Source organism: Copidosoma floridanum, unplaced genomic scaffold, assembly GCF_036245765.1.
Source record: "Copidosoma floridanum isolate Cflo_tuat_1 unplaced genomic scaffold, Cflo_Japanese_pri ptg000004l, whole genome shotgun sequence".
NCBI lineage: Eukaryota > Metazoa > Arthropoda > Insecta > Hymenoptera > Encyrtidae > Copidosoma > Copidosoma floridanum.
Window position 1 is genome coordinate 17,296,056 of NW_028321881.1, and position 17,225 is coordinate 17,313,280.

A 17,225-nucleotide genomic window follows, 5' to 3' on the forward strand; every position below is an offset into this window, starting at 1 on the left:
AGCATGTAACGTTATGCTGCCTTTTCAACTACGAAAATTTTTCGCATGGTTCATTATGTCTGAAAATTTTTTTGGTAATATTATTTAGAACAAATACAAGAAATTTTTCATTGAAAATTGTAAAGATGATAAAAATATAGCTTTTTGACGTTGAAACGAAATTTTTAATTCTAAAAATATGTCTCGTAAAGATTTCAGTTTACCAGAACCAACAGAAACGATGAAAAAAAATATGGATACTGACAATAATGAAAAAATATTTTGTAAACATTAATTTCATAAAATGTTTTTACAACTTAATCATGATTAATGTCGAATTTTACAAAAAATAATAAAATTAAAAAAAAAAAAAAAAAAAATTTTTTTATCGATGGTCCTGGTGGATCTGGGAAAAATTTTCTATACAGAAGCTCAATTTATCATTTCATATCAATTAAAAAAAAAATCCTTACAATGGCTTGGACAGGTATTGCTTCTATTCTGCTTCCAAAGGGAATGACTACTTACAGAACTTTCAGACTTTCTTTGGAATTAAGCACTATAGAAAGTGCATTCTTCCAGTTTGAGCCAGATAAACAAAAATTACGTAATGTAAAAGTAATTATTTGGGATAAAGCTTCTATGGTACCGAAAAAAGTGTTAGAAATCGTTGATAGGACATTAAAAGATTTATCTAGTGGTAATAAACCTTTTGGAAATAAAATAATAATTTTAGGTAGAGCCTTTCGTCAAATTCTCCCAGTAGTCAAAAGCGGAAGCAAAATTACTATTATTCAAGAAACCATAAAATTTTCTAATTTTAGGCGTTCATTTGATATTTTCTATGTAAAAAATAATGTACGTTCAATTGATAAAAATTATCTTCATTGCTACTGGCTATAGGAGAAGGCAAAATTAAAACTTTTACAATTCCTCAGACATTGAAAACAAATGATACATGTTCTTGAATTTTCAATAATGATAATGATTATTTTATAAGTAAAGCTATATTAACATCTCACCATAAATACACTCATTTTTAAACAAAAAAATTTTAAATAATATGGTAGGAATATTAGTAAGGTACTATAGTATTGATGAAGCAACTCACAAAGGAGTAGATAAATTAGACGATAATATTTATACTAATTTCTCTACAGAATATTTAAATAGTAGTAAAGAAAGTCTTTTTCCACACGAATTAGATTTAAAAACCAACGCAATTGTTATGTTAATACGAAACTTAAACATATCAAAAGTACTTTGCAATGGTACAAGATTATGAATAACAAAATTATTTAAATACAACATCGAAGCTGTAATAATCTCAGGTAAAAAAAAAAAAAGGAAAAAAAGTCTTTAGTCTAAGTATAACACTCAATACAAACAATTCTTCTTCACTACCATTTATATTGTACAGAAAACGATTTCCATTTATCTTAACTCTTCCTATGGCTATCAATAAATATTAAGGTCAAAGTTTTGATGCCTTAATGTTGTACTTTAGAAAACTATTATTTTCTAATGGGCAATTATATGTTGTACTGTCTAGATGTTGAAACCAAAAAAAAATTTTCATCTCAATTGAATTAGAAAACAAATTTGAAATTAAAATAATGGTTTGGAATGAAATTTTAGAGTAACAAAAAAACTATCCTATAGTTCATTAATATTTTTATACTCTCTTGCAAATTTTATCTTTTATCAAAAAAGCAAATTTCAGTACCGTCTAGTACCCAGATTTATGTAATCATAAGCAATCCATTTTTTGTTACATGTTTTCAGATACACCATCATGGATGCAAAATTTTATCAGTGTGATAAATGTAACTCAAAATTTTCAAATCAAAAGTGTCTATCATTGCACGAAAAAATTCACAAAAAAAAATTTTTTGTATGTGATCTGTGTAGCATTATAATATTAAACAAGAAAAGCTATTTGCGTCACACAAAGGAATGCCAAAACATTGAAAAAATTTTTAAGAGTATTAAATGCGAAAAAAGTTTAAAAAAAAATCATCATTTACACAGACATTTGAAAAGTCATGAAAAAAACGATAAAAAAAGTTTTTGTCAAAATTGTGGAAAAGGTTATGTAGGGTTAACTTAATTTTTTATTTTTATTATAAAATCATTTTAAGACGCTCTAACACCTCAAAAAAATTTTGGTGCTCTCTTGAGATCCTAAACAACAATTTAAAATTTACTGAGTCAATATTTAGTATCAAACTGTCTTACAGTCATGGTAACAAAATAAAGTGAATTTACGGGTGTACGGTAGATGGTGCGTTTACCCCTAAAAACAGAGCACCTAAAAAGAAATTTAAGAGTATGTAATCAAAATAAACATTGTAAGTAAGATAGTTATAACAAAATTTGTTGTTATGGTCAAATAAAATTATATGTGAAAATTAGACTACTTGTAACAGTTGATATACAAGGCTTTATTAATATATTTACATTGTATATGGGGAAAATGGGGAGGAGGTGGGGGGAGCTGAGGGGGAGCGTGGGGGAGGTGGAGGGAAGCGGGAGGGAGCTTTTAAAAAAGTAGGATTACTCGAAAAATGCAAGAAAATGAAAGAATAACTACCTTATTTTGGGGGGAGTGGGGGGGAGCAAAACCTCGCTTTAACTCTTACGACTATATAATATAGGAAGATATATATATATATATATACATATTTATTTATTGATAGTGACTCATGCGGACCTTACGAGCTTCAAACATATATATTAACAACATGGTAGAATTATGCGGATGTCCACATAATTCCACTTTCGTCCTCATAATAACCCTTACACGTGATTGTCTGTATAAGTCACTATTCATAAACATGTATTTATATATATATATATCCTTATGTAAGGTGACTTATGAAGACCTTTTATGCCTTTAGGATATATACTAATTACATTGATGAGTTATGAGGATATATTTATACAGACACACGCACATTTATACATATATTTATATACATCCGCATATACATGAAATTTTTCTTTTATTTTTATATGATATAGCAAATTAAAAGAATAGGATATAAAAATTATCTTATCTTACTAAAATATAAACTGAATTTGCTAAAACCGTTGTAATCGCTAACCGCTTAAACTGCTTAACAATTTTGCTAAGGTTTTGCATACCAATTTTTGACACTTCCTAGATGGTTTTGGTATAATTTTTATCTTGAAAAATTTTTTTAACAAAAACACTGAATCAGCTTGAAATTTCGCCAAAATACGCTATTTTTGCGCTTGAGTTAAGTTGAATCTTCTAGGTGGCGTCAAAGAAAGATCGAAACAACCTTTAATCGTATTATGGGTATAGTTATATTAGGCCTGAGCAGTGTTCCTAACACACACTTGGTTACCGGCAGTATATGAAGTCTAGAGTTGGGAGCCGTGCAGCTGGCTATCCCAGCTATTGACGTCATTGTTTTTTAATGGACTAGCGACTTACGTCAAATTCTATCCCCAACCATGATAATTGACGAGTGCCACCGATACAAAGGCGTTATAAGGGCTCACGTTGCTGGCGAAATACCAGGAAACGTCTGGCCAGAGCACAATCTGCTTTAGCAATTTGGGATTTTTTAGCCATTTTTCCAATTGACTTGGTGCTGCTGCCAGAGCAGATTATACTACAACAGAAAGCCACGAAAAACAATACTGAGTTTGGGTAGCCACAACAACCTCCTTAGTGGTTCCTGGCAACGGTATGTACACAGAGAAGGTATTCTCCAAGCGCACTTTTTCGACTACCGATAAGCAGTTGATTATCTGGGGAACGACCCGAAGACGAGATATTATTTGGTCATTATCGTATCACCTTCCAGCACAGTCTCCCTACCCAGTGACTCTGAGGGTTAGAGTCAAGCGACCCACACTTTCAACAGAAGTCAGCTTTTGTTAAGAATAATAATGAGGAATGGCTAAAAGTATCACTACTGGTCCTTTTCAGAGCCATGATAAGTATTTACGCTCCCTACTTAACCATGAATCTTATCGGTTTTTTAGGGCCACGTTACGTTAAACTATCTTGATAATAAATTCATATTTACTACCATTCCTCGCAACGATTCGTCGATTTAAAGACTGTATAGAGCTGGCTGCTATTAAACCAAGTCAGTCATTTACTAGCAGACGTCACGAGCAGAGTTGTTTGTCGCAAGGCTTGGAACCCCGGCGACCAACAATTCTATATTACATTACTCTCTCGACTTTCTAAACATTCAACTAGAAATCACCGATGCTGTCCAAGGTCTGCGCTGGGTGAACCTAACAGCTATGAAGGAAAAATAAACTACAGCGAACGCAACAGTCTCCCACGGGCAAGCATCACAAACCAATCTCCCCACCTCAGATTACCAAAACGACTGAGCTCTGCAAAGAAAGAAGGTATTTTAGACACCAACGTCTTCAGCATAACGTCAGGAGATGTTGGTAAAGAGCTCTACAACTAGCTCTAACGATTCAGACGTTGTAGTTTCCTCACGATTATTAGTCTAGTGCTGTAAAATATCAAGCCAGAGAAGATGATCCTGAAGAATTTTGGCAGTCGCATTAGCTTAAAACTTCAAAGAAAGAATTGAGCTCACCGGTCTATTTTAGGTTTGAAGGAAAATTTAAAATGCTTTGAATGATTAAAATTGTTGGCGTTAAGAAACGGACGCAGAACATTCGTTGAGGTTGAAATGGTAGCATCAAGTTCAACAGATAAAGAATACATTACGTGAGGGATCAAATTACCATTATAATTCTGACAGTTATCATTTGAATCTTTCAGATTTTTAATTAGGTATAATAATGCGTATTTGTATTTATTGTGGCTATCAAAAAGGAGAGATTCAGCTCCAGAACTTTATTGTTTCGCTAACAAAGTTGTAAGATCGGATAAATCAATTTTTTGATTAAGTTTTTTTTGTCAGTTTTAAATACTTACAGTTTTAACAAATAGCTTTTTTTTATTGATCTTAACGTTAAGAAGTGTAAATTGACGGCCCTGTAGGGCTTGCTATTATTTTATGGTGTGAGGAATAAACGATAGTTCTCAGAGTAATTAAATTTTTCTTACTTCTTACAGCTTATTATTTTAAAAAATAAACTGTATAGATTTCGAATAAATATGAACTGTCTACAGCTACATAAAGAATGTATACACAATATATACCCCTCCACTCCTTAATAACAAATGCGAGAGCCTTGCGATTTCTCCATGCTGAAGTGTCGTGCAATAAACGCACGGAATGCCTAAGTCCGGCGCCCAGCCACTGTGCTATGTAAATTATAAAGGTTATCTTAGGCTATTTGTACGAAAAACTAAGGATGGGAGAAATACATCGATATATCGGAAACAGCGATATTTTTGGTGATGATATTTCGATATATTTTGCCGATATTCTTCTTCTCCATGTATTGATATACGATACACGATTTGGACCTATCGAAGACGATATATTTCTGCATTTAAATTGTATAAATAGATCTGGACTGAGTCAAAAAAGTTTTCTTTTAATCTTACCTATTTTGCTAAGGATTTCTCGAGTCAACTGCTCTCTGCTTGTCGTATTCTTACTATTCTTATGTCTTGTATAGCTATTCGTGGAAGAAAAATAGCAGGAGACATTTGTTTTAAAAACTCGAAAGTACTAGACGAAAAAAATATGACCATATTAAGGAGGCTTGGAAATATTATTTAGAGAGGCAAGGAACGGAGAGTCCCCCCTGCCCAAGCAGCTGAGCCCCCTTTACCGCCCACCTTCTTTTACACTCTAAAAACTTGAAATTGTACGAATGTAACTACTAGTATTTTTGAAAAGTACCTGGCAAGGCTAGATTTTTGTTTGACAAGCATCTTGCTTTTGTACCAAGGTATCTATGAAAACTTTATTTTTTACTCCAACACATTAAGAATATACCTTAACTTTAACTAAAAGGTAAACCTTACCTTACGCTCCCAAATAGACCATGTTGAACTGTTAATATTTCAAAATTTTTTCTCAAAAATTTTCCCTGGTGAAAAATCTATAAAATTTATGTGCACTCCCAACATAATTAAATATAACATACACTTTTTTGGCACGTTTCTGCATTTTGAACTTTTCTCTCAAACCTCCTTAATAATTTGTCTTAAGCAACAGTTAATTTTTGTCGGAATGTTGTTTAAAAAATTCTTCAATTAGAAAAAATCAGTTTTTTAATAATATCTCAAAAACCATGGTGTTTTTTGAAACACGTAAGATGGGAAAAATATAGCTTGTAAGAAGATCAAGAAAATTTCACCTGACTTCTTATAATTAGATAATGTGTTTATCTGCAAAGTTAAAAATACCCTTAATTTAGGACACTTCCTTAATTATTATTAACTTACATTTGTTTTATCCACATGGTACTAAAAAAAATGCTGATTGTTTGTCTTTATAATGTTAAGAAATGCTTAAAATTTCAAATTGAATGATTATATAGTTTTTGAAAAAAGTCAATTGCTCATTAAAATTGTCTCTTAATTACTAGGCTTTCATTTTTTTGTAGACATCTGAAAATAATGATTTAAACGGGATACTTTGCTTTGAGAGCTTATTATCTGGTATGATTAGTACCTTCATGTGAGTTTTTAAATTGTTACATTTAAATTTATTTTATTTGCAGAAGTATACCAATACATCTATAAATTGATAAATTTTTTCAAATATCATCGGTACAGTTACGATATATTTTAAATATATCGATATACTATACATAAATATATTTTTTCACTCGCCCATCCCTAGATGAACTCTTAATGTAAAGCCCAAGATTTGCTTCTTCGTGTGCGCGTGTTGATTGAAGTCATTAAAAAGTTGTCTGTAACTTTACTTCTCGATTGCAGTTTTATTTCTTAGTATTATGCAGTAGGCGTTAATGCCTTATATTTTACTTAGTATTCCACTGGCGTTGATGTTTTATGCAACATCTCTGTGGAATCCGTAATACTTCATCGAAATAAAGTGAGAGGAGGTACTGCAGTGTTGCTATCACGCTTTTATTATACCATTGTTAATCCTACAAAAAATTATGTTATAGCACTAGAAGGTTTATTGTTACTGATGTTTCACATATCTGAAAAAATTTTGGCGAGCTATTCAACATTGTTTTGACTTTAGGTTTTCATTACAACTTTACACTGCAGTAGTGTTCATTTAAACGTTGTTAAACGTTAGTGATTGGAAAGACATCTCCTAAACTTGAAATCTTCTGTCGATGGTTTAGCACAAACCCATGATTTGTTTAATATTTACAAGTTGTATGTAATACAATTAAAGAGTACAATTGTGAAAAATACTATACTTAAACTTATAATTTTTATTTTGTTGGAAGGAATAAAAAATTTTGATATAATAAACAATAAATCTAGGACATTTCTTACATTCAACTAATGTGGAAAGAATTTTAGTTTGGAAACTAATTAATTGAAATGTATGTATGTATATTTTACTTACTAAAGTTCTTCCCTTAAAAAATTGTTTTCAAGGTTGTTGTGGTTTGATCTCATCATTGATTTAATTTCTAATTAGTCATATACCATGAGTTTATGAACAAACAGAAAATTTTTATTAAAGACCACATTATAGTACCAAATATCAGTTAACTGTATTGGCAAAACTTGGCTATTGATGCAATAAAATTGTATGAAAATAATTTATTATATAGTGAATTGCAAAAGGGAAAAAAAAGAAAACTGCATTCCAAATACACATATTCTATGGCCAACGTGATCAAGCTGTTGCTGATATGCAGTTTTGTAAGGTGAGCATAACGAACAAAGCTTTCTTTTCCAGTTCTACTCGTGCAGCCTTCTAAGCCAGTCAGTTAATAAAGTTTTGAAAAAATATGCATTGACGAGAATATACCACTTTAGTTAGTTATAAAAGTGTACAAGCACATTGTGTGTAAGACTTTAATTCATAGAAGTTTTCGCAATTTTTGTTGTTGTAGTTGATTTATGGGTATTAATTGTTTTTTTTTTTTTTTTTTTTTGTAGATAATGGAAACTTTTTGCATGCCGAGATCTGATCGGTGCAATGTATGGTGGAATCGGGATAGGATAATGTAAGGCTTCAATTGTGCTATTGTATCTAAGGAGGTACGGGTCGTAGAATCAAGGAGTGGTATTATGGGTTGCAGTGATTATTTTATTATGAGGCTGAGGGTGGTTCAATTTTAACGGATTTTCTCCTGATAAAGAGAATTTTGCCACTTAAGGTATAATTTTTTAAATAATGTGATATCAATTTAAATCGATTAAGCAATTTTGTTAATAATCATAGATTTAATATTTTGTTGTATAGGTTTAAAAGACAGGGTGAAGCCAAGAAGTATGTGAGCGACGTCTTTCATTAGAGTTGGCTAAGGTTGGTCAAGATCCTGGGAAGAACGTATACAATCTTAACTCATTATTCACCTCCACTAGAGTTATATTTAACACATCTCGAGAGCTTGGACTGTCGTTGTATTATGCCATTTTTTTTGTATTGGAGAATACTTGGTATGGGTATGTAACCCAGCTGAAGAGCAAAAAAAAAGAAACAACAAAAAATTGAATCAATAATGTATAAAAAAAGAAGTATCCAGTGTCAAATATACTGTTTTCTTTAATGAGCGATTTGTACAATTTTAAATTAGTTTTTTTCTACTATCCAGATCCTCTATAACCCATAGTACAAGTATTTTGTTATCTTTTTTTTTTGTATGTACAATGATATTATTTTTGATATAACTATAATTTGCATTTTTTATTTCCATAAACTATTATTGCTCTCTTCTCTTCTTTATCTGTTAGGTGAATTTCTTGTGGTTTCTGGTTAACAAATATCTATAAGGAATTAATTGTCTGCAATACATAAAGAGGGGTAAAAGAAAGATAAAAAAAATGTAGATTTGTGTACGTAAGTCTACTACAATCCTCGTATGGATAATTTATTAGGTCCGCTCGTGGGTGATATTTTACCGTTTCATACATGAGCGTTGACCTTTTCTGAATTTATGAACGGTGCATTCTTTGAATAAGTATTAGTTGTGTTTAAGGTCTTGCTGAGATTGCAAAAATCTTGAGCTCTTCGACTCGTTGTCTTACATTAAGGGATATTGGACAATCCATTGTGCGAGTTTTTTGGTTTCTAACTGTATGTGAACAACTTAAGCATATTTAATGAGTTATAATTATGATGTTTACAATAATTAAAATTGGCCCGAATGCTGTAGAAAGATGAATTTCTGCTAGGGACTTTTTTCTTCTGTGGTTTGTAGTTTCTCTTTGTTTTTCTTTAATATCTTATACTAACAGGTCGTCATTTTAACCAGCCCATTTTTTAACTACTATTTGCTCTATGTCCTCTAAATCAAGTGCGTTGTTCATCGGATGAGAAAGTACATCTTGAGATAATAGTATTTATAGATTCAGAGCTAACTCAGGTTTGTGTGTGTAGGTATAATTTAGTTTTGCTCAGCTTATCCCATTTAGGTAGACAATATGGAAATGTGATGTGCATTGCCCACTTAATGTTAGAATTCCGGTACCCTTAAGTGTCAATTCTTGGCGATGATCATCATAACAAATTAAACGAAGTAAGAAACGATCTCTAGTTGAATACAGTTATTTTTAAGTGTCATTAAACTAAGTCCACTAGGATTTTTCTAAATAACATAACATAATTTCACATTTTCTTAGGAACTCTTCTGTCGGTTTTGAAAAAAGGAGAAATTTGCAAGTAGCATTGTCGACTTCTTCCGTTAGTGCATAGGTAAATTTACGTAATAGAAATTGACTATAGTGTATACATTTATTTATGGAGTCTTTATCAGCTAAAAAATAATTTCCTTGATAGTGATTTATAATTAAAAAGTCTGTTTTGGGCTGACTACTGATGTTACCTTGCAAGTTTTTATGTATATTTTGTGGCCTGGGTAGTAAGTGCATTCTGTACGTGCCATATTTGTCGGTTTCGATTAAGGAAAATGTAATTATTACTAGATAATTGTCCGCCATTAATTATAGCTGTTATACGAAAGAAGCTTTTTAATTTAGCGATGGTGATTTGTGCTCCATCTATAAGAAGAGAATACCTGTTACTAAATAAGTAAATTTCTTTTACGATTTGATCCAATTGTTCCAACAAAAGTAGAAGGGCAAAGAGATTATCCTTGTTAGTGATTTTCATTGCATTAATTAATGTTTAATAGGATTGCAATATATAATGTAAGAATTCCTAAGAATGTAAAATCCATATGATCATTGATTATGAGATTGTATCAATTTTTTTCTATTCTGATAAATACGTGGTATTTTTGGTTAATTTCCGTATCTGTTGTGGAAGTTTTAATTTGTTGACTATTGTTCGCTTTATTTCCTTGTGAAACGTTTCTAATTTTGATCGTATATTGCATGATTGGCTTGCGACAAGAACAAAAATATTTTTTATTCTTAAAAAAATGGTTTTATTTAAAAGCAATTTTTCTCTATCATCTGCGTCCATTGATCCAAAAATTTTCTTAGACATCCATCCCACGAGTTCGAGAGGAGCGATCCTTTCTTTTATACTGTGAGACTTGGTTATGAATAAGTCAAAGACTTTCATGGTTGGTAAGAAAAAATATCATTTATTAAATTATAAGAAATTAATGTTCTTAAGTAATTGTCTTAAGTGTGATAAAGGTATTTATTTTCGCATTGGTTCGTATAAAGCTGTTTACGGCAGTGGTTTGATAAATCGTACATTTGAAAACTTAATTCTTCATTACAATTTTTTAGATTTTTATGATCCAAACACACGGTTATCGTCAATTGTGTCTGTGTGAAGAGAATTTCATTCTGGTACTCATAATAAATTTTAGTATTATTAAAAATTTCTTGATTTTCATTAAAGCTTTTCGAAGGTGGGTGATCCATTGAATGTGCTTAGAGTTCTTTTGTTGAAATGAATCCCATTGTGAGTAGTCTAAGAATCATCTCGTTAAGTTGTTGAGATTCCTAAAACATAAGGAAAATCTCATTTGTAACAGCGTTTTACTTTATCAAAATATTTGATAATTATTTAGGTATTTTCCGATGTAAGTGATACGTCGTTATCACTTTTATTTATATTAGTGGTTTCGAAAATGATAACGTAATATTTGTCTAATTTTTCTTTTCAAGGATCTTTATTGCGTGAGCTAACATACTAACTATTAAATTCTGAGGTCCAGCATGTTTATTATAAATTTGTTTACTTTTACGTTTACATTACATACGCTTATCATGTTATTTATACATGTCTCTTAAACAACGGATCAACTCAATAGGATAACTATTGTAAGACTGCATTTGATTTTGATTAGACATGGATTTGGTAGGCATGCTTTCTTGCCGTATACTCATTTATTTAGTGTAAATCAGGTAGCTGTATGAAGTGATGTATTGTTTTCATGTATAGCAAAAGGTAAAATCTTATTTTAGTCCTATTCAATTGTATTTTTTGTTTTTAATAAGCTTACGAGCTACGTTTCAGTGAACCGTTAGATCGGGATGGTAAGGTGTAGTAGTCATAAGGTTAAAACCGAAAATTTTGGCTAAATTTGTTAGTATATTATTTCGAAAACTCATTTCGTTATTGCTGAGTACTATTTATGGCACTCCATACAACGCTATGAAATGTCTTTCCAGAGCGTCTACGAGTGCGATAGCTTGGATGTCAGGTATAGTTACTGCTACACAGTATTTTGAAAATAAACAATGTATAGTAATTATATGTTTATTTTCAAAGATTGTTGTTACTAACAGTCCTACAGTATCAAGGGCTATTTTTATGAAACTTCAGCTAGAGTATCAGTTAATGTCATATATTCTTTTGTTTTCATCTGTGTTAATTTTTCTTCTTGGCAAATTTATTATTTTTGTGTAAAATTTTCACTATCTTTTCTCATATCTTTGCAGTCATACAATCCTCATATTTTCGTATAAGTTTCAGTCATGCCTCTACGCCCACTGGGACTGTTGTGGCATTCTATTAATTTTTGTTGTCTCATTTCGTCTAATAAATAAGCACATATACCAAAACATACAGTTATTTTATTGTTTACATGCCTAATTTTTTCGTGAATTGCTTCAGGTAAAATTTTTCTGGGCAGACTGTCGATTATTCGACCCTTTCTGGATATTCTCAATGTTTTTTATGTTTATTTTTTCTATTGCTTTTGCTCAATCTTCTAAACGCGAGTGAATATCTTGAAGCAATAAAAAATTTTTTTTTTTTTTTTTAACAACTGAACAGGTTACTAATTCCTGTGATTTAGAATACCTGTGGTTTCGTTATATTTAGTTCGTATTTAAAAATATAATTTAAATCTAACGATTTCTTGTTATTAAGATTAGGTGTCAAGGCAGCCAAAATAAATGTTGCACAGTGGTCTCTTGCATATGTTAAACACTCTCGTGTGCCTTATATTAAGATGCGATTACTTTCTGATCTTATCAAAGGTCTCATTATAGTGCTTTCTTTACAAGTGTTTCAGTTACTGAGTTCAGCATTTTATTGCTATTCTAAATTTTGGAATGTGGCTGTAAGATGAGTAGACAGTGTCAAGTAACTGCTTTAAGGCGTAAAGCTGTTTTATTAATGTGTCCCACTGCTTAGCACTTGAAAAAAAGGTGTATTGGGTAAACTACCATGCATTTTTTCTTTCTCTCTAGCTTCTTTGCTATTTTCTTATTGAACAGTAAAAACATTAGGCTCTTCCACAACATATTCCATAATAATCCATACAGTATCAACATTGTCTCCTATTACCGTAGATAGAGCTTTGAAGTGTCTAATAGGTAATTTTAATCTTATTAGAAAGCTTTTTGCTTCTATAGAATTTTCAGAGTCATTGAAATAGTCTAGTGAATCATAAGATTGAGTTTTTAAGCTCTGAAAATTTTCTTTGGTTGACTCTGGTTTGCTATTTCTTGTTGTTTTTTTCTGGCTCTTTAGTTAGCTAGAAATCAATTTTCTAATATTTCTGTCTCACTTAAGGGTGTTTCTTGTGATAAAACGTGAGACACATGATTTTTATTCAATAAATTTAAAGTTATTTATAAGGTTTTGATATTTTCAGAAGTTAAAACAGTAAAAGTTATTTTTGTATTAGTATTAAAAATAACATGTGGTAGGAATAAGGGTATTTTTATAGCATCGACGTCAGCTTCTGTATTTATGATAAAAGTGTTTTTTTTTTTCATTTAATTCTAAAATTTAAAGTCTCACTATTGGTGCATTGCCAATATTTATTGCAATGGACACTCGATTCCACAAATGCAGCACTGTTCCAGCTGTAAGGATGGCCTGGTTTAGGAGAATTTGGTCTGAAATTTTGTTGATTATTAAAGGAATTTGACCTTCAGTAGAATCTAGTGTCATTTCATGATTCTAGTAATGTCTGATCATTTTTGCTAGTACAGGGGTGATCATTCATTTTAAAAGTAGACAAGTTCCCAAATGTACCCTGTAGTAAGCTTGGATGAGGCAAGTCGCTCAAAAAATTTTACGAGTTAATAGGATTGCGTTTCATTTGATTTTTGCAACACTTATCAATCAGTGGTATCGTTATTTTAATATTAAAGTGATGGTTGTTATACCATTTTTTCGTCTGGATTACACGTTGCCAGGAATTTTTTTGTGCCATTAGGGTTGTCATAATAAGATACATTACCGCAATTGCACTGCAACTGCTGAGCAAGGTACATACATAAACTCTGATGTAACATGGTAGCGCGAGTTTTATGGTATAATATTTTTTCAACTAATTCTGCTTCTAAAGCTACCTATAAGGCACTGAGGTTTTTGATATGTTTAACATCATGTCAGCCTTAAATCTATTGGGTAAGCCCCACATGAATGCTTCATGGCCAACAGTTTTTAGATATAACTGGGATTCAGGTTGTTTGGGTTCAGTAATGTTGTTCAAAGCTGCCATTATTTTTGCTGATCTATCAACTTGATTAATGAGTTTAAAGATTCTCTCATGAGAATCGCGAGCAGTTTTTTTTTGTTTTACCTGAGGATTATTGATGTTGGTGATATATTAAGCGTAAGTTTTAGACGGAGAACAGTGTGCCTTTAAATAGTTCTTATAGTTCTTATAGTTAAGGCTTTATTCGCTTTTAGTTACATGAACTTTTCTTTTTAAATCGTTAACTCATTGTTCTGGTGTTAGGTTTAATAATACGTATACAGTACACCGAATAATACGTATACAGTAGTGTTAATGTGTCATACTCGAGCTGGCGTTAACCTACTGTTTAAATTTATATCTTATGTAATGCAATACTAGCATATCTAATTCATTTTTTTATCTAACGTCCTCGTCACAGTCTTTGCCATACATTGTCCATCCAAGTTTTTCATGATATTTAATTCATTTATCAACAAAAGAACTGAGTATCTATCAGTTAGAATCCTGAATTTCAAACTATTTTGAATACTTAAGTTATTCAAAAATTTTTGAATTGAGAAAGTAAATTTTATTAACAACCAAGTTATTTCTTATTTGATGATTTCAAAATTTTCGAAAAACTGAAAATAAACGATTATAAAAATAGTATGAATTAGAAAGTTTCAAGATTCGCATTTACAATTTTGTACAATTTATAGTTTTTCTCACCTAAATTTTCTTCTATGATCATTGGTTAACCGCTGCTTGCGCTCATGCAGTCGAAAGATCTTACAAGGTTGATCCCAACGATGATCCTAATCCTACACAAGAGTACTCGTGGCGATGACAACAATTCAGCCACTGCTTTTAACGTTAGGAGCCAAGTCGATGGTCCATTCTTTTTTGTTTTTTTTTATTTTTTTTTTAGGTGAGTTAACAGTGGCCTGATTTGCTTGAACGTTCTCACTCAGCTTAGTCACCGAAATAAGTCTTACATTTGCGTGAAATGCATGCTTCTATTATGCAGCTTAACCACTAAACTAAGTATAACATCCGCTTAAAAAACACAACAGAACTCACCCATCAACCTTTATAGTTACATTGGAGCACTTGATGAAACAAAAAAGTTCAATTTTAAGGAGTTTTTATACTCTTGCTTTTAAGAAAGATACGTTAGATTGGGGATCTGAACGACCAATCAGAGCTTAAACTAATTACTATTGATTGACATGAGCACAGGTGTGATGCAATAATTTCACAGGAATTAATGGTAAAAACTGCTGATCTTTCGGATTTTACATTAAGTAAGTTGATGTCAAAACTGTATATGATTTTTCTTGCGGAGATATGCAGTAAAAAATGAAAAAATTGTTTGTTATTCACATTATTGGATGAACAACTATGAATTGATGTAGTAGGATGCGCATTGTATAAGATTGTTGGAGGTTACACGCGTAGTCCGAGTTTGAGCGATGGTAGCTTGTTTCGAAAGAAGTAATTTATATGTCACGCGATTGCAGAAACAGGTGTACTGCTTTATGTTAAGAGGTTCGTGAGATTTTGTCTTTTACATTCTAAAAAGAAAACTTTGTGTTTCGAATTAATAAATGTAAGGTATATGACATGAGATGTCGCACCTAATCTGACTGAATTATTTAAAAAATATTACCTTTTTTTGTTATTTTTTTATCTTTTGTTCTTCTTATGTAATGCAATTAATTTTTGTACTGTTTAGTAATGGTCCTTACGATCAATACGTAGTTTCATACATATCACATTCATATTGACGTAGTATATATTCTATACGCTGTATGTACATACATATGTGTATGTACATACATATTCACATGTATAGGTAATATGAATAATAAATGATGTATTTTATATGTATGATTCATATTGTATACTTATAATTTATTACTTTACAAACATTCTAGTTAATAAATAGTACATAATAGTTTAACAGAAAACTAACTGTTAATTTAGTAACTATGCTAACTCTATTTCGCAATGGTATAAAAATTATATGGTAATTTCATTATAATAATCAGCAAACGAATTTTACAATTACCCTATCTTTGTTAGATCTAAATATTGTAAGTCTTGGTTTTTTTTATTCTCTTATTGTCATTTTTCAATGAAGTACTATGTAAAGTAATTTTTACCTAATTAAGAAAATAATTGCATCTCTGTTTTTTTTATCATTACCGCATAACTGTACAGCTATTTGATACTATCTTTTAGGTAAAACTTAGTAGCACTAAAACCTTTTATTCTTATTTTTTCCAAATCATTTTTCAAAATTTCTTAGATACCACCCAAAACGCCAAAATACATTGAACCTAAAAAGATTCTTCTTGATTGTTACTGATTGAGAGGTACTAACTTTCAAACAAAAATATGGTATAGTATTAAAAAGTACAACCAGTACCCCTAACTCAAATATGGAGAAAAAACATTTCTTTGGATAAGTAACTTTTTTACCTTCTAACTTAAAAAGCAACCTTTTTCCGAAATAATTATAAAAGTTACCTTTTTGGCAAGTAGACTGAAAAGTTACCTTCTTGTCTAATTATTTAAAAATTGGCTTTCTTGCCCTTAATATTTGAAATGTAGCTTTGTCACTTTTCACGGGCAATGTACTTTGCAAACGTGTACAAATTTTGGTGAGTCAAGAAATTTGGATAAAGTGTAACTGATACAAGATGGCTAGTTGATGTGGCATGCAGCAGTGTTACAGTAAAGGTCTCTACGACTTTTTTGCAAAGCATTAAACGATTGTCTACACATAACGTGATACTGTATAAGATCTCAATCAGTGTTTGGCAATTTAACGTTCATGAGTTCAAATCTCACTGGTGTTACAATGGAAGTTAGTGCATACACTTTTATTAGATAGTTGTCCAAAATCTTAACACATCTACCTTACTTGATTCACACACGAATCAAAACACTTTTTGGGGACTTACTGCTGATGGTCTTTCTGAAACATTATCGCCACCGTTTTCTTTGTGACGTATTTGTCAACATTGAGTTTCAAATGATGACATTCAACTACTATATCATTAACTGTAAATAATGACACTAAAAAATATATTGTTACAGGTGATGGAAGCCTTTATAGAATTAAAAAAGTTCAACAAACAGTCAAGCAAAGCACGTATAATGTAGTAACATAACAAGTAAGGACTACTGGATAATAAACGTAGAATAAAAGTAAAACACAGCGTTAACCTACTTGTTTACAAACAGTAAAATACAATTAAACATGTAAAGTAGTATTATACTTTGTTATGATTTGTCCTTTTTGCAAATAA

The 17,225-nt window shown here is 31.0% G+C and overlaps 1 protein-coding gene across 1 annotated transcript in view; it reads right to left on the reverse strand.

Moving 5' to 3' along the window:
- Window positions 1-17,225, reverse strand: part of Apoltp (Apolipoprotein lipid transfer particle) — a 2,496,658-nt gene that overhangs the window by 2,264,520 nt on the left and 214,913 nt on the right. The gene's annotated exons all lie outside the window — the stretch shown is intronic.